The sequence below is a fragment of the Rhinolophus ferrumequinum genome, chromosome 15 (genome assembly GCF_004115265.2).
Source record: "Rhinolophus ferrumequinum isolate MPI-CBG mRhiFer1 chromosome 15, mRhiFer1_v1.p, whole genome shotgun sequence".
Classification (NCBI taxonomy): Eukaryota; Metazoa; Chordata; class Mammalia; order Chiroptera; family Rhinolophidae; genus Rhinolophus; species Rhinolophus ferrumequinum.
The window spans coordinates 22,204,403-22,223,904 of NC_046298.1; the positions used below are offsets into that span (position 1 = coordinate 22,204,403).

Genomic DNA, 19,502 nt, shown 5'->3' on the forward strand with positions numbered 1-19,502 from the left:
AATTTACTGTTATTTGTTTGCTTCCCCAGTTGGTGGTGGGGTAACAGCTGGGAAATATAATACTGTATAGTTACATCTTTTTTTTTAATCTTTAAACATTTTTATTAACTTTGAAGAAGGAATAAGAACAGCTTCAGAAACTAGAGACACTCAAGCACTGATCTATACATAATTTCCACACAGCTGAAGAAGTTTACAACAAATGGACAAAAAAATAGTACAGAAGACCTATATATAGAAAGATTTGAAAAAATCCATCTCTATAAAGCCGGTGAGATGGACTCAAAGATCTCACAGAATGCAGGAGAATCAATGGGGAGCAGTGAAAGCCCTTGTGCTGGGGCATAAAGGTAGGAACTAGTCCATGCAATCAAGAAAAAGTTCTTTTTCCTCCTGATCTAAATATTTGCCTCTGGTCTGATCCTTTGAACTGGCTGTCAATCAAGGTCCCCTTCATTTTCACTTTCTTGGCTTCCAGTTCAGCGGCTCTTGCAGACTCCTTTTGCTCATGCCCTGTGGTTGTTTTCAATCACTTTGGCATTCTGTGCATTCGGGTGAGCAACTTCCCGAGCCTCAGTCTGCTCTTCCTCTTCTTTAAAAGCAGACACACTGACAGATCTGAATTTGCCCATGTCTTTGGCCTGTTTGGTCAACATCGCCTTCTTGGGAGGCTTTTGTTTCCGAGTATATATATTCGTTTTTCCAAAACCCTGGCCAAACTCAACTACTCCTCCATTCACGATGAAGGCCACAGGAGCATTCTTCTTCTGGAACTGCTAAGAAGAGTAGCAGTCCCCACCCTGCACACTTCTCCCTGTACTGTTCAGTGCCTTCAGGCCTCTGAAGATAGTCACCTGTCTTCAGTGTTACAAACCCTGCAGGCACGTTTGGCAGCACCAATTACACAGGACCCATCCCGGGGCCTCATGGGCAGTTTTTCTAACTGACAGTCCAGCACCAGGACCATCTGGCCACACAAACGGTAGGTGTGCAGGGGCTTCTCGCCGTTGTCATATTGTTCCCGGTCCCAGGTGTTGGAGCAGACTACCCACTGGGACACTCCTTTAGGCAAAGCTCAGAGAAGCAGCCTGAAAGCTAAATGCCAAGAATAATGTATAGCTTTACTATAGGAACATGCTGAGTTTTAAAACGGGTAAAAGATAGATAGGTAAGACCCTCCACAGACAAATTAGGGCCCACTTATCCCTGATTCTTGGACAGTCTCACATAAATGCAAGGCAGTGATGGGGCTATGGCGAGGTTAAGACCTGCCTCTTGGACCTTTAAAATGAAATTACCCTCAATATCCTTTCATTCTAATCAGGTCAAAAGGTGTGCATGTGTATATACATATGTATGTATGTATGTATGTGTGTGTGTATATATAACAGTGGGAATTAGCAAACAGTTCTGCTCTGATTCAGATAGCATACTTAATCATACATAAAAATACTGGCAAGATTTTCAGCTCTGTCAAGTACTAATTCATTCATACTCAGTGAGGTTATACCCCTATTCTGAAAATATGAATACAAAAAAAAAAAAAGACTGAGCAACTCTTGACTCATGACAGGTGATCCATATCCATGAAGATGCTAATACCCCAGAATTTACTTTGAGAAATTACATCTTACTTTTGTTTAAGAAAACTCTAAAACTAGTTAAACTGACCAAATAGAAATATCAAATATTAATATATCATTTTCTGTGCTCAGAGCAGGAAATGCCAAATAAGGATATAGTACAGTAGTCTCCCTTACCCGTGGGGGATATATTCCAAGATCCCCAATGGATGCCTGAAACCATGGATAGTAGCAAACCCCACACATAACGTTTTTTCATATACATACTTACATACATATATACATACCTATGATAAATTGGGCACAGTAAGAGACCAACAAAAGGTAATAATAAAATAGGTAATGATAACAATATGCTGAAATACAAGTTATGTGAGTGTGGTCTCTCTTTCTTTGAAAATGTCTTATTGTACTTCACTCACCTTTTCACTTAAAGGAAGCCCTTTGCCTTTAGCATTTCCAAATTGCCAGCAGCAGTACTCTTGCCCTTTGGGTCTATTATTAAGCAAAATAAGGGTAACCTGAACATAAGCACTGCAATGCTGCCACAGTCAATCAGATAACCAGATGACTAACAGGCAAGTAGCATACACAGTGTAGATACGCTAGAGAAAGGGATGATTCAACATCTCGAGCGGGACAGAGCGGGACGGCACGAGATTTCATTACATTATTCAGAATGGTGTGCGATTTAAAACTTACGAATTGTTTATTTCTGGAATTTCCCATTTAATATTTTCGGATCGCAGTTGTCTGTGGGTAAGTGAAACCTTGAAAAGCAAAACTGCGGATAAGTGGGGACTATCATAATTTAGCTATTAAATAAAAACTACATCATTATGGCAAAAGGCTACATATTGGATTATGGTTCTACAAATCTTAAAGTTTATAAAAATGTAAACTACAAAAATATGTAGTTTTCTCTCCTATAAGCAATATTGTGAACTCTTTCCCCATTTTCCTCCCTATTTGACTACTATAAATCAAAAACAGGTATCTATAAACTGTAGGAAACAGGTCATCCTCAAAAGACTAGAGATTACTCCTTTTCACGTATAGAGCTCAGTCAACCTTTTCATCAATTTCCCATTTAGTGCCCAATAGTAAAGAAATGTAGAGCTGTTTGGTAATGACAAGTGTTTTAAAATCCAATTACGGCCTTGCAAAGACTGCCTCATTTCCCCATTCACAATGTGAATGAACGCGTTTCTCTGGGACTAAGCCACCCTCATGAGAGCCTAATATCAGCAGGAGGGGAAAGTTACCTCATTTTTTCTCCCTAGGAGATGACTTAGAAATCTGGAATCCAGTTTGGTGCTGGTGGGGAACATTTTTACCTCATTTATGGGGGAAGGAAACGAGTCAAGCATTCTATCAAAAGCTTGGCCAGATTCCTCTTTAACCCCAAGGGAAAGAATCTTGGACAGGTCTATCCACTTGGTTCCCAACCATGGCAAGCACACAGCTATAAAGGGATAAAAGGCCTTGTTTTTCATTGCCCAGTTGCTTGGGTAGTCAGTTTTGGTGCCCATGTTACAAGAGTGGCACCTAAAGCAATATTATTCAGTCCAAAGTGGCTAACATTTATAAACTGTTTTGTAAGAAATTCATCAAAAAGGCCATACAGCAGGTCCTCACATAACATCGTTTCATTCAATATTATTACGGTGATTAGGTGCTGTACGAACTTAACTCCTGTTTATGTCAATTATGTTCCTTATTTTTACTTCAGGATGCAGGAAGAAAAGCTTTGAGCATTTACATGAGACACATCTTCTCTGTAACATGTACTACATAAAATCCATAAAATGAAACATTCTAAGACATTTAATATACACATTTAGGTTATAAACAGTACTGTACACATGTATATGTCTACTCTGAGTCATTTGTTTGGTTAAGAATCTTAACATTATGAATGTTGGCGGCCTGTTATGCCACTAAAATAAAGAATTCATAATTATATACACAAATCAATTTATGTGATTCATGACAGATTTTGTAAATAAAAATTTAGGACATAACTCACACTAAGATATCTTATAACATTTTATCTAATTAAGTAACTTCCTAAAAACCTTTAGCCAGAATTTTAATTTTTAAACTTTACCTAAAACTTACCAAAAACACACTTTAAAACATAATGTGGGATAATTTGAGCCTAAGAGCAAGTTAATGAAGCTTGAAAAGAAAGAGAAGTGAATACTTCCTTTCCAAAAGGCTTGACACTGAACAAGTAATTTCAATATTCATGACTTAACAACATAATTTATTCAACTGGTTACTAAAATTGTCTCTGCTTTCAGAACAAAGGAACAGTGTATAAGAATAGAAAGTTGACTTCCCTGGTTTAAAACTGCCTCTTATTTCATTTTGGGGCCATTAAAAAATTCTAAGTTTTTCTGGTTTTATTTTGTTCCCCTGCTTCCTCATAGGTGGTAGTACCCTCAATTAAAAACAAAAACAAATTCCTATAAATGTAAGTTATCTCTTCAACCTGTTCCCTGGTTCACCAATAGCTTATTTAATATAATTATACACCCTCTCTAAAAAAATCAAAAAAACAAAAACAGATTAAAAATACAGCAGATTCTTTTCCCAAAGCTGACTAATCACCTCGCCTTAACATTTAAGATTAAGTAGATCTAGTTACATAATTAATTGCCACCAAAATAGATCAGTTACAACACAAGTGTCTTGCCTCTGTGTATTGGCTTTGCATAATGAGGAGAACAACAGACTGGGTAAGACTGTGCAATTGTTAATTCCAGTTCCTATTCTACCAGGTAACTTATGCAAGATTTGGGAGAAGCCAATCATTAATCTCATGCTCTGCCATTAGAATGTTTTCAATTTGAACTATGGTGAAAAGAGAAAATGATATTTTTTCAAACCTTTCTCCCATAAAAATTAGAGCCATACCTTTCTGAATCCCTCTGACAACTCCAATAATATAATTACCAGCTCACAACAGTTTACCTCTGTGAAAAATATCCACTTCCAAGTAGAGGAACCATTGAAATTGTCTCTTATACCAAAAGTATTCTTATGATACATATAATTTCATTTAATCCACTGATGACAGCTTAAACTTGTATTTTTAGAAAAGAAGAATTACGCATGAAAAAGTCAAAGTTTTAAAGTCAATATTCAATGTCAGTTTCTGAATGAGAACCCGACTCACAGCAAGCCCTTTAGCATCTCTACCATTCTGAAAACATCTGCCAAGGGACACCTTCTTCAATCTGAAATTGAATAAAAATTTCAAATCTATGTTCTTAATTAATTCTTACTTGGGGCAACTATGACATCACAGAGCAGGCAAAGGCACAAATAATTTTGTTGACACAAATTTAGCTTCAAATTATATCTATTTTGAAATTTCTCCTGAAAATATTAGAATTCTATTGAAGTAAATTCTTGGTTGATCCCAAAAAGCCCAGTCTCTGGTAGAATTCTTCTTCTTAAGATAAGCTACATTTCAGGAAGTTCCTGGAAAGCAGTAGTCACAACCTTCATGGGCTACCACAATACTAGGCACACAGTGGCATTCTATATACATTTGTCACTTGGTTGACAGAAATTCTAACTGACCTCCAGGTTTCCAAAGGCAAACTGGCAGTCACTGGGGTCACAAGAAAATAAACGGCTTTTCCCAAATTTTTCCTTTCTGATCTATTTTTCGGACCTTTAAATTTTAACATCAATTTTCTAACAAAAACTCAAATTAAGACCAAGACAACTGTTCAATGACTTCAAACCGACAGGACAATAAATTATTAAATAAGGATGTCTAGAAGGACTAGTTTCAGAAAATTATGGCCACTATTTTAGTTTCTTGATGAAAAAGCACTAAGATGGGGGAAGAAAAGGAGTATCAAGAATTACATTTCTGGGGTGGCCGGATGGCTCAGTTGATTAGAGCATGAGTTCTCAACAACAGGGTTGCTGGTTCAATTCCCGCATGGGATGGTGGCCTGCACCCCCTGCAACTAAAGATTGAAAACGGCAACTGGACGTGGAACTGAACTGCGTCCTCCACAACTAGACTGAAGGACAACGAATTGACTTGGAGCTGATGGGCCCTGGAAAAACACACTATTCCCCAACATTCCCCAATAAAAATTAAAAAAAGGATAAACTTTGGGGGAAAAAAATAATATTTCTGGAGTTCCTCTGCACATCTCTAAAGGAATTCACCTTTATGAAAGTAATGAAAATAAATAAATTCATTATTTATTTAAATCCAATTCCCCAGGAGAAAATGTTCATCCTTCAAATGAAGTTTTAGAAATGACCAAGAAAAAAATCCCATATGAATGAATAAACACCAATGGATTAGATCTGAAGAGGAAAAAAAAAGACAACTTTTTATCTCTTTAAAATTCCTTTAACACATCCTTTTAAGAATTTCTAAAAGTTAGATATAAACTGGTTACAACATATGTATAAGGTAAAAACCAATCAATTTCATGTGAACTCTTGGTAAATTCTGCTTCATTTCTTTCTTTCAAACACCTATTTCAGAAAGTTAGAAGACTGAGGGATCCTGGGCAGTGAGGGTGAGGTGCATGGCAACGGCTGTAGCTGAGTATCAGTCAATCTCATGTAAAGGACAGAAAGGACCTGCCTTTTCTTAGGCCTGTTGAGGAGGAAGAAATGTTGAAAGGGAGAGGGACTGAGAAGTGAGAGGGAAAAAGAAAACAGAACTAAAGAGCAAAAAGGTGATTATGTCCGTAAGAAAACAAATGGAAAAATAATTCAAAAGGGAAGGGGAAATAATGGGAAAGCCATCTCTTAGGAAGAAAAACTCCCTTCTTAGTTTCTCAATAGTTGCTCAGAAAAGACATTCTTGCTTCTACTGAATCCAGTAATGCATTTCTAATTTTAGTCCCTGCTCCACTCTGTTCTTCACAACTTCCACTCAGTCTCCATGATCCCAGGACCCTAAGTCAAGGAAGATTCTGCACAGAACTTAAAATGCTCTCTATTCAACTAAAATTGCTGCTAAGTGAAATAAAAAGGAACTTTACTCTTTTGTAAAGGGAAAATGCAAATAGTGGTATTTACTTACTAAACAGGAAACTGCCTCTACTGATTGTGTCAAACCACTGCAAGTAGACATTCAATTTGTTATGTCAGTAGCAATTTTTTTGGTGAGAAAGAAAACTTTTATAAAGTATGTTCTGTTCTACAGAAAGTGGAAAACTTTTCTTACAGTATAAGAAAGAGGGGAGGTGAAAGCCAGAAGAATCTGCTTTAGTCTTAATTAAAAATAATTATAAGGGTAATTATAATTATAGGGCTGTGTCTTAAACTTTATAGGATCCACTGATTCTTTACGTGTAACTTTAATAAAAAATAAAATTAAAAAAAACTAAATTATAATAAAATTAAATCTGAAACTTGTTAAAGATACTTATCTTGTTACTAAAACTGTGCTGAATTTATTCTTGTGAATTTCAAAACCTAAAACTGCTGGTGGAATGAGACTTTACTACACTTCCTATTAAGGCCAGATCTTGACTTAGCCCTCTACAGATTCTTTACTCAAACTACACGGCGTACTTATATCATTTAAATTCAGGCTGACAATGTTCAGTGCAAGTGGTATTTAGGAGGTGACTTCCGACTTGGCAATTTATTAGATGTGAAAGTGGGGGAAAGAAGAAAGAAGGACGATGGCTGTCCTGGTTTCCAGGTTGGAGGACAAAGTAGATGGTGGTACATTCACTGAGAAGTGAAATCCAGGCTCAGCGGGCGTGGGGTAGCAGGTACTAAACTCAGTTCCAGAGATGCTGAGATTGAGGTGCCCGTGAACATCCCTCACAAAAGCAGTTGGCAATTAAGTGTCTGGAGCTCCAAAAAAAGTTTTGGGCTGGTGATAGAGACGCGGGAATCATCCCATTTAGGTGTGAAATGACCGCGAGTGAGTGAGAATAGAAGCATGACATTTAAGCACTTGATAGAGGAGGTGACTAAGGACCGACTGATAGGAAGTCACAGGAACTATTTTAAGAAGGGAGTGGTCACATAATGATGATTCCATTTTTATAAGATGTCCAAAAATGCAAATTTAGAGACAGAAAGGAGATAGGTGGAGTCTAGGTGTGGGAACGAATGGGAATTAATTATAAATGGGTATAAGGGATCTTTCTGGAGGGATAAAAACACTTTAAAACCGATTTATGTTGATGGTCGCACTATTCAGTAAAGTCACTAAAAACCATTGTAAACCTGAAATAGGTGAATTCTATGATATGCAAACTACACTTCAATAAAACTTAAAATGAAAAGATTAGGTGGAGTAGTGCATCTTCCACACTGTGATGTGGATATTATCTCTAGTGTGAGAAAGTGTTTGGTGAAATTTATAATAACCAAAATTGTAAGTGCCTTCACCAGGCAAGCTGGAAACTCTTCCTTTAGATATCTAAGCATGTACTCACTTCTATTTTTCAAAAAGAAAAGAGAGATGTTTTACTTATTAAAGTTCAGGGCAACCCTCAAAGTTCAGCAAGTAAAATGTGGTACACACGTACAGAGAACAAAAGTGTTACATGATAAGCAGATGGTTAATTCCTAATCAGGTACATTTGGAAATGTGAAGGGACACTTTTATTTATCATACGGACTTGGGCGGCAACGTGGCATTTGGAGCGCAACATCTCAACTATAATTTACTGCTTTTAAAAATAGTAAATCAGGAATACATACTGGTATTCACTTATACGTAATACAAGCTTCCTCAATGTTATTGAGCCAAACAGTTGTAAGCAGATATTCAACTCTTGGTATGACTGTAAAAAATATAAATGTCCTTTAATGCACAAGACAATACTGCACAATGAGAAACAGTCCCTTCCTGATGCCAAAAACATTCCTGCTGAAAAACACTGATTTAAACTATGTTCCTATTAGCACCTCAAAAGATAAAGTACCTGTAGATTATTATTCTAAAATATTTAAATATAAGGTATCTGTATTACTAACAAAATGTTTCACTATATTCAAATTAAAAATATCATTCCTCAAAATTTCAACTTTGAAACGCCACACGACTATTAGATGTTCAAATTTTAGAAATAACATAAAATATTTAAAGACATATTTAATTTTTCAGCTATACGTCACTTAGCTTGAACGAGCCTTATAAATTTCTGAGCTTGAAGCATTTTTTTAGCAGACCAGGCACTAACATTTATAAGTACTTCTCTGTAATGTTGAATTTAATATTTTCCTTTGAGTCTTTAGAAAATGTGATTTCATGAGCTGCCTCAAGATACAGCCGTAGTATACTGTATTCTCTCTAGTAAACCTGCTTATATATTCTTGGAAGATGGAATTTTGCCAATTTCATTTTCTTTTTTTTTTTGTATACACAGTGCCTAGTACAGCTTGTACACAGTAGGTGTTCAGTATTTGTTTCAAGAATAACTGAATAAGGTTATTGAAAGTAAAGGGGTTCAAAACAGCCCACCCCAAGATGTGCCAATTTGGCATGTGAATTATGTTGAGCTGAAGGCAATTGAGACAAGAAACTTTTACCTCTCCCTTAAAGAATTTAAATTAGAGGCCTTGCCCATAACAAGAGTTATCACCAGAAATAACTTTTAATGACCTATCTATAGGGCAGGGCAAATTTCTAATTGCTAAACATCTGTTTTTCTTATCATCCTGTGAATGACCTTCGTCCTCCCTGAAGTCCAAGGTGCCTTAGCTCAGAATGTCACCTCAGAATGTATACCTCATTTTCCCTTTCTGTCTCTGAACCTCTCATGTGTGTGGGGTTCCCATATGTACGTCTGCAATTCAGTTAGGTCATTTTCTCTTGTTAATCTGTCTCATGTCTATTTGATTATTAGACCAGCTGAAAGAACCCAGAATGGTAAAGTTTCATCCTTCCCCACAAAAGCTAATAAACATAATCTATATGATAAACAAAACCTACCTGTGTGCCTTTATTTTCAGGAGAATTAGCTATTATACTGGAAACCCTTAATACTAATTTTATAAGGTTGAGAAACATTTGGATGAAGGTCACAATGAACTGAATGACTGCTCTAGCATAAAACAAAGAAGAGGCAGAGGGCAGTTACTTGGAAAACGTAACTGGACACAAAGGACAAAACACACAGAAGTCAGAGAGGAACAGTGATCAGTCCCCTTCTACTTGTCATGTTCTAAACTCGATCACATAGAACTATTAATACAAATTTCAGCCTATCTTCCAATACTTACACTAACACCTAAGATCAGTATTTGCAAACTCTTTTCCTTCTGGATATTTGGTCAGGAGAGTGGGGTGAGTAAGAGAGGAAGGGATAATTACCGAGACAGGGCACAGTGGGGGAGGGGTGCCAGCATGTAAGGGGCACTGAAAGACTTACTGACTGTATTCTGAAAGGTACATACTTTCCTTTCTTGCAATAGTCATTTAGAAGCTTCTTTCTGAGGTTAGGTAAGATATTCCATGAAGTTCTGAGTATGTGTTTTCAAAATGTGGCCAAATGTTAAAGCTGGTGGGAAAAGAGTTGTGAGACTCAACTGATAAAACACCATAATGTCCTAAAATCTTAATATATCTTGGTCAATATTTTGGCTTAAAAGGTTAAGCATATGGGGAGCAGTGTCTCTGCTTTATGACAGGCAATTGTCTCCAAGGGTGTGGGTTTCCTAGTCATAGCATATGGTGCTGCTTTCATTGGCACGGGCAGGTCAGAAGCTGCCAAAAACCAAATATGCTATTTGGGGCCATAAAATGTGATAGATCCCAAATTTAAAACATAAGAATTTTCTAAATTAAAAAAGACCTTTTTTAATTTTAAGGTTTCAAAAATATTGGACTTTTATAATTCAAGGCTCAATTGGGTAACAGCTCTGTGTTTGAAACAAGACAAAGACAATAGTCAAGAGATGGGAATAAGCTTGGCAGCAATTCTCTGCAAAAAAAAAAACATTTTAAGGATTTAAACGAAACCTCTTTATAGTTATACTATGAAGGTACAATGTAGAAAAACTTAGCTTTTGGAATACTAATGCTCTCGTAACATCAAACAAGGGCAATAGATGTGAGAAGCTGAAAGACAGTTCATCTATGAGACAGATTCTATATTTCTCTCTAGCTACTTCTACAAGTTTCTGCACAATAATACACCTCCAACTACTCAAATAAGCTAATCTAATGTTTGAAGTTAGAGCAACCTTGGAAATATTCACGTTGAATCCAACAGACAATCTATTTAACTCTTACAAACTCAGCTCTAGCTTTGAGTAACTAGGTCCAGGATTCTAAAAACAATTTTAAATGCTGTATCGAAACTGGTAATATTAATCTCAAAGAAGCAATTTTTGAGCTTGCACACTGAATGCTAGCCTTTCCCCTAAGCCTTCTCCTTTTTCCTGAATTAGGTTAATTATTACAGGTAATAAAAATAGTTTTTAGTTTGCTCTGAGCTGGCAAAATGCATTTTATGAACTGCTTTATATAAGGCAAGAAAATTTTAAGGATTAGGTTGAACCTAAAATTACACATGAAAATTCCATTTTCCTGCCCACCTAATACATTGCACAACAATAAACACAAATTATCTACGCTAAGATGAATTGTAAACTCAAATAATACTCAAGTAAGGAGGGCTTTGAGAAACATGTAAAAACATTCATACAAGCTATTGTGGTTCTCAAAGTGCATCAATATTACGTTTACAAATTCTTGGGCCATCACCCTCAACCTACTGAATCTGTGTTCTAACCAGGCTTCCAGGTGGATCCAAGTTTAAGAACCACTGAGGTAAGAGTACTTGGACATTTGATATAAGACAAAATATGCCAAATATGAGTATAGATCATTATTGGAAGAGAAGAGACATCTGTTCCTGCCTTGGCGAGGTTACTACTTGTAGGCTGTGGCGCAAGCCATGTAAAGGTCCCTCAGTGATAACCTTCGGAGCAGCTTCCCTCGCCTGCCAACACCAGTGCTGTAACCCGCTAGCTATGTGCCCGAGAAGCGAGGGGCCTTATCCAGCAGCCGATACTCACTCAGCTTTTAGCTGGAAAGACAAGACTCTACTGAGAATCAACTTGTAGGAAGGTACACCTCAACTAAATTTGCACCTTATTTCTTTCATCTTCCCTTTGCCTGGAACAATGACATAATTAATCATTGGTTTGGAGTATGTTCTTTCTTTACTGGCTTATTAAGAGACATTATCCTGTATGCTATTGGCTTGTGAAATACGAGAATAAATTATAATTCCCACAGTGAAGCTATGTTAAATAAATTATTGGCAGACAATCTCATTTTCTGAGCATAATTTGCCCCAAATAAAACACTGTGACATCAACACTCAGATTCTCCTACACTAACTGTTAAACAATTTTTGGACGAAAAATGGGTGTTTTAATAAATCATAAATTCCTAACTGGGCAGGTCATGTGCGTAGTCACGCCCCAGACCTATAGCTTCTTTAGAGAAAGGTTTTAAAGCCAGCCCTGTCCATTGTTCTTGTGCGTCTAGGTTAACACACTTTTGAAATACCAGAAGTAATACCCCTTGAAAGCATAACCACCCTCAGAGCACATAATCTTGTTAACTATCCTACAATCCAATCCCTACCTTGCTTTTCCCACCTTTGTGTAATCTTCCTTAAATTCCTTCCTTAATTCCAAATGCATAAAAGAAAATGCAAAACTGTTATTCTCCAGAGTATTTGAGATCTTGCTTCCCAGCATCATATATCGTCAGTTTTGCTCAAATAAACTATTAAAAATTCTCTACTGGCGTGGACATTTCTTACATCAACATAGCTTAACAGTATTAGTTAGGTAAATAGCAATTTTCTGCAACATTCTTTAAAATACATATAGACTCCTTAGCAGTTTCAATTCCAATTCTTAACACTTTGCCATTACTTGGTCTTCTTGTGGCTGCTAGAAGTTTCCACTGTATACCCAAATTCCATAATTTGGTAAAAAACACTGTTGTAGAAGTAGCCATCTGACAGTAGTAGGACTCCCATAGACAAAGATACACGTTACCAATCTAGATTTATTTTTAAAGATCCTCAACCAAAGAATCTGCATCCAACATTCTCAACCATAAAAACATGGTTTACAATACTGGTAAATGTCAGTGACAGAAGTCTTGAAGAACCAGATACAACACAAAACAGTCATCTATAGAAGATACCTGGGAATTACTATTCACATATTATCCTTGGGGGAAAAAAACAATTTGTACAATTCCTCAGTATTTCTCATTTAAATCCTAGTTTGTTCCAAAATGATTTAAGGCAGAATTTCTTCACTAAATAGGCTGAGAAGCCTACCTTTTTGTCAATATATTACTGCTAAATATCAGATGGTCATTTAAAGTCAGATGGGACTTCATTAAATCATGATGAAAATGAATAGTCAGGAAAAGAACTAAGTTATGGACAGGAACTTTGGTAAAGTGCATGAATAAAATTATCTTTTGATGGCTGTATCTTATTAATATTCATTTCCTCAACTTACAAGTTCAATGACATCATTGTTTGGGACTTTAGCTCTCCGCTCAACAGTGGACCTACTGATAGATACTCAAATAAAGATGAGATGCTAATATAAAAAGATGTAATTTCCTTCAGTTTATTTTATAGGATTTTTATGGTGAAATGGAAAAAATAAAAACCATCAATATAAAAACATCACTTAATCAGTTATAACTTGCTCGGAGATACCCACTAGATGGACTATTCTCACATATTGATCAAATGACCACTGTGGTAGTTTTACAAATATGTTCACAAATTGCAATATTCCTTTCTTTGAAATCTAGATCAGGTCACCAAACTCCCCAAATCACTACCTTGTCTTTGTTTGGTGGCTTTTTTTCAGACTGACAAAACATAAAACGGGTCAATTATTCATGTGGTGAAAGGATCCACTATATAGAAAAAAAACAAAAAACTGAAAACTTATTACAAGTTTCGTTTAAATCTGTCAACTCCATCAGTACATTTAAAATGTGATTCCACTCTCCAAGGAATGATTTGCAAATATTTTTCTGTAAAATAACCATATAACATCAAAATAACTGTTAATGTGTGTTAATCAATTTCTATAACATAGTGCAGCAGCAGCAAAATTTTCAGACTGCAAAGGATGGCAGAAAAGAAGTCTCCTGCTAGCTCCTCCTTCAATGGCAAGAACTAAGATCATTACCAGGATCTCTCTCATTTATTTATGCTAACTAAGGAATCTGGTTTAGAATATATAAACCCATATTTATATCTTGCTTTGGAACATCAGATGCTCCAAAACATACGGATTAGCAATGGATTAACTTCATTATGTTTTCCTTGAACTAATTATTAAAACGTGCACCCATTCCTGAATACTCCTGAATACAGGATGGCCAATGGCTCAGAAACAATTAGCCCAGGATTTAAACAATTTCTGTAGGAAAAAATAGTCACTAATTCATACAAGAAGAATTCTAAGCTGGTGATAATTCACTTTATATTACAGTAAGAGTTAATATAAATATTTACATCACAAACAATCCCTTATATTATACTACAATAAGAGTTAATTACAAATTCCTAAATCACAAACAACCCCTTCTGCTTTCACTATAAAAAAGCAAAACAATCCAATAGGAGAAAACATCATGTTGGAAACGAGCAACATAAGGGCCTGTTGATTATTTCATCATTATATAAAACTTAATTTTGAATACTATTAGTTCTTTTACTAGAAAGTTTAAAGTTTTTTTACTAAGAAAAATGGACTTCTCTCCACAAAAGTTTTGAACTTTCGGGCCGGCCCGGTGGCTCAGGCGGTTGGAGCTCCATGCTCCTAACTCTGAAGGCTGCCGGTTGCCGGTTCGATTCCCACATGGGCCAGTGGGCTCTCAACCACAAGGTTGCCAGTTCAATTCCTCGAGTCCTGCAAGGGATGGTGGGATGTGCCCCCTGCAACTAGAAACGGCAACTGGACCTGGAGCTGAGCTGCGCCCTCCACAACTAAGACTGAAAGGGACAACAACTTGAAGTTGAATGGCACCCTCCACAACTAACATTGAAGGACAACAACTTGACTTGGAAAAAAGTCCTGGAAGTACACACTGTTCCCCAATAAAGTCCTGTTCCCCTTCCCCAATAAAATCTTTTAAAAAAATTTAAAAAAAAATTTTTTTTTGAACTTTCTGCAGGAAAAAGTCTTGACTAAAACTACAGGGATCCAATCTTGTCTCTTGACCTATGAGTGGAAGATACTGCGGTATAGCTTTACCAACTATTTAACACATGAAATAAAGAATGGTAGGACAGTGGCAAAAAAGGAGGGGAGGAATGGGACACATCCCATTTTTGTTGAGGAAATAGTGTGAGTTCCCCACATATCATCTACTTTGCTTTTATAGAACATAGAACAGACAACATCTACTCTTAGTGCTACTCTTAGTTCAAGTGCTTCAGGTGGGACTTCATCCCTGAAACGCGTGGAACAAATGACTCCACAATCGTATGAATATAAAATTCCTAAGTGGTTCAGGGACTCTGACAATGACAAACTATAAAACATTTGCAAATAATGCTGGCACGAATGGAGGTGTGGGGATAAGAGCTACTTTGGTCACTCTGTCACCATGTAGAAACTGTGAAAGAAGCCGGCCCCAAAAGCAAGTATTCAGAAAGAAATCAGTCCAGCTAAGAGGTTGAGCCCCAGTATCTAGCTAAGCCCGAAGCCAGTGTTCTACTTTATCTTTATAGTTAAAGGAAGCCAATTCTCTTTTTTGCTTAAGCTAGTTTGGATAGGACTTTGTGTTACTACAAAAGAATCACAACTCCGAGCTGATATGTGAGGAACATGTACTTTTTATTTAAATCTCACTCTGATGAAACAAAGGTGAAAGAAACATTAGAATAATTTTACTACTCTTTAATCTAGCCCATGTTTACTTAAAGTTACAATGATAACACAATAACTAGGTCTCTTTTCTTTTAAAGAAATCCGGTGGTATTATGCACACTATATGCTAAACGCAATGAAGTCACCCAAGTTTAAGGGGATATAGGAAAAAAGAACACGGTTCTTTTAATACATTAAAGCTAAATCTACACTCTGGCAAATGGGCCTGTTTAGCACCAAAGCACATTTAACAGCAACTTCTGTCTAGTGTTTTTCAAAAGGAACATGGCATACTTTCATATCTTATATCTATCTAATCGCACTGGGATCTGTCAGCCTTTTAAATCACATATTTCAATAAGGCCTAGAAGAGTTACCAAATTTTCACCTGGTTAGTTGAAGTCTCATCTGTTTTTTTTAATGGGCAGATGGCAAACTACTGAGTTTATATCTCGGTATTAAATAAATTCTATTAACAGATCCCCGGCTGCAGCTATAGTATGCTGAAACCCCAATGGGGATTTTAGTGATGGTCTCACAGCAGAACAAACTAAATGGGAGTTTTCTAGAACTATTAAAAATAAAATCCCTGCCTCTCTGAAAGGCCTAGAAGCTGACAACATGTAGGTAGCCCTGGAAAGAAGTCATCACGTTTATTTTCTCAGAGATTGGTCTGTGAAACAAAACCAACCAAAAAAGAGTTTTGTGGCTATTGGTTTGTAGTAGTTGCTGCTACAATTACTACAAGGATGCAAGTCAAGAGAGGGAAAAAAAGTGCATTAAACAAAAAGATAAGTGTAGGAAGAGAACTTGTTCATGTTTCATTAAAAGGGGCTAGATCGCTGATGTAAAAATGTGGTAAATGTTTATAGGCTGATAAATATTAACATGCTCAATTTTGCAATTCAAAACATTTTGAATTATTTAATGTTTGGAATAAACTCCAGCTTGACTTTATAGCGACTATCTCAGCTGACAATGATCCTAGACATAATACATTGTGCAAAATGTAAATGTAAACATCAGTGCTGATTTTAATGCATAATAAACCAAAGTACGATGTATGGGCATGTTACAAAGCACACAGAGTTGTCAAATCATTTAAGGGGCAAAAATTTCATTTTTATAGCTCAAGTACATTTATTAATATATTTCTTCTTTTGCCTTGTCAACTACAAAATTCAATGAGTGGGGACAAAAGTAACAGCTGTTAAGCATCCATTCACCATTCCACCAATTTGATTCACCTTCTGCCACGTCTCTGACACACTACTCTAAAACATTTATTTTGCTGTTCTAGTAGAGACATATCTAATTTGAAACTGCTAACCTCAAGATCCAAGAATCACAGCAACAGCCTACTGCAAATTACCAAAATATTTGATTTTCCTATAATACTTAAATACCTAATTCCTAGCTTGTGAAGCCCAGAGTAACATGATAAACCACATTCTTAAAGAAGAGTGGCAAGCAGTTATTTGTTAAGTGTTAAGAAAAATGGCCATTTCCTTAGCTACAACAGTGTGTAAATATAATAGAAAATAACTGGGCAAGAAAGATTTGTTTGTTTTCAATGGAAGGAAAAAAATATTTAAATGAAATCCTTTTACATCTCACCTATAGATTTAAACTGGAGAATGTCACATTATAATTGCTTTGTGCGCGCGCACATGCGCGCGTACACACACACACACACACACACACACACACAGATTAGAAAAATAGCTCACTGTAAAAAAAAAAATTGAATCCTAAATAAATAAAATTACTCGATTCAGCTACCTTCAAAATAAGATTGACATGAGTTTTTTTTACCATACATTTCCACTAGGCGTGTCACAGCTCCTGAGTATGGGGGGTGGTCCTCTGTCATTCGGGTACTAAGCAGCCATCAGTAAGTGTTTTGGTAATCACTTTGTTTTCATACACAAAGCCTGAATTTCCCACATTGGTAAGCACTCAACTTCTTACAGCCACAAATATATCTAGCCAACTCAAAAGCCCCAAAGATAACAAAAATATTTTGTTTCATCCTTTTGTTAACTGAAGAAAAGAAAGTTTTTATCCAGTGTGTGTGTGTGTGTGTGTGTGTGTGTGTGTGTGTGTTTAAACTGAAATGAACATTACCCACTGACTTTAAGGACTCTTACATTCTCCCTCCTAAAATATGAGTCTCCACCTATTTAATTTTCATAGTTCTACATATTATCTTGTACTTGCAAAGTGCTTAATCAATAAATAGTATCCTAAATCTGGTGTGCATGTGAATTAACAGGGACACCTAAAAAAAAGTATATGTGGTAATCCATTTCTGGTAATGGGTTAGATTATTTTTAACAACCCTCAACTGTGTCATCTAAAAGTGTTGGAAGATTAAAAAAAAACTTCTTAAAAGCAACAAAGAGCTAACTATACTTTAGGTGTTACCAAGCCAAAGCTGAAGGAAAAAGGGGTACCCCAAAACATAGGAGAGCTGAAAAGCTCACTTTTCCCTTGAAGGCATTTGCTAAACCCATCAAAATGGATCCTCCTTTTTGAAGGACCATGTGGGCAGAAAACAAGCCCAAAACCTGCCCAAGATAGAAAATCTCATGTGAAATGCTCCCTGGTTTAAGCTGGACTCTCAAAAGGCTACACCCTTGAAGAAGGGTAAACTGCAAGTAACTAGTCCTTCTACAGATTTCCACTGTCTGGGAGTTTCAGAAAACCCCAAGACTGTGTAACTAATTTGAGGGGGTACTGGACTGGGTGTGGCCTGAACTCTCTTGACAGAAGCAAACAGAATTCCTTTCAGAAAAACAGCACTTTCATCTTAGGCCCCAAATTATCCCCACAAATAATTTCCTAAGAGATAATGAGCAACATACAGTAAAAATAATTAAACATATTATGAAACAAGGCACCATAATGAGAATCAGCAAAATGGCAAAGAAACATACCTTAAAAGACTTTAGTTATTGGAATTATTAGACAGAGATGATAGATCATATTTGCTATACTTAACCTTCACAATACAAGGAAAAATAATCATTTGCTATTTTTATACTAAATACTTTATGAATAATATACAGTAAAGTGAAAAACTTTATTAGAAATCTTAATATACATCTTAACATGGTAAATCCAAATATGTATTCTGTATTTTCCTAAGTTTGTAGGTATACATATCCATCTGTTTATCAACTGCCAATCACAAACCTGGGGCATTTTCCACCTTGTAAATACTGATTCCAGATTTCAAACACATTTCTAACAAATTCTACGTTATCATTACTTCTGGTTCTTCTTGAATTTGCATCATCAAATTGCAATAGTTTAAAATTTTTTGATGTCCCAATTTTGTTGAAAACAGGACTACCTCTTCTTATCTCCATAATTGCAAAACATTTTCAAAATATTAAAAAAAAATCACAATAATAAATCCAAAGAATATTTTCATTTCTGTATCACCTATTTCCTTCTATTCACCTTTGTATACACATTTGATTTCAGTATTTGTCCACTAGTAAATTTTGGTGCAAAAACATCATAGAAGATGTACAAAAACTTGTCACATATCCTCCTAGCAAAAGGAGACACTCTAGGGACTCTGTCACAAAATACTGCATGATGAAAGCCTTCTTGCTGAATGACTAATCAGATGAGAATAATATATTTCATTTTTATTCTTAGAAATAATTTGTTCACCCAATGAATTTTGAGTTTCATAAAATTTACCTAGGATACTGTCATCTGAAGACTCAGTCTGAAATGTTTCTTTTATACTATTAGACTATAGACCAGTGTTGCCTAAAAGAAACATAATCTGAGCAACATATGGAATTTTACATTTCCCACTAGCTACATTAAAAAAGTTAAAAAAAAAAAAACCGGTGAAATTAATTTTAATATATTTTATTATTATATATCCACAATGTTATTTCAACAATGTAATTAACACAAAAAAATTGATGTTTTAAATTTCCTTTCTCTTTTCAAGTCTTTGAAACCCGTGTATATTTGTACAGCACATCTCAAGTGCAC

General features: G+C 35.9%; 1 protein-coding gene and 1 pseudogene across 1 annotated transcript in view; both read right to left on the reverse strand.

Annotated features, from left to right (window-relative positions):
* Positions 1 to 19,502, reverse strand: part of GLG1 (golgi glycoprotein 1) — a 105,991-nt gene that overhangs the window by 54,989 nt on the left and 31,500 nt on the right. The window lies entirely within an intron of this gene.
* Positions 371 to 17,352, reverse strand: LOC117034705 (UPF0428 protein CXorf56 homolog; annotated as a pseudogene).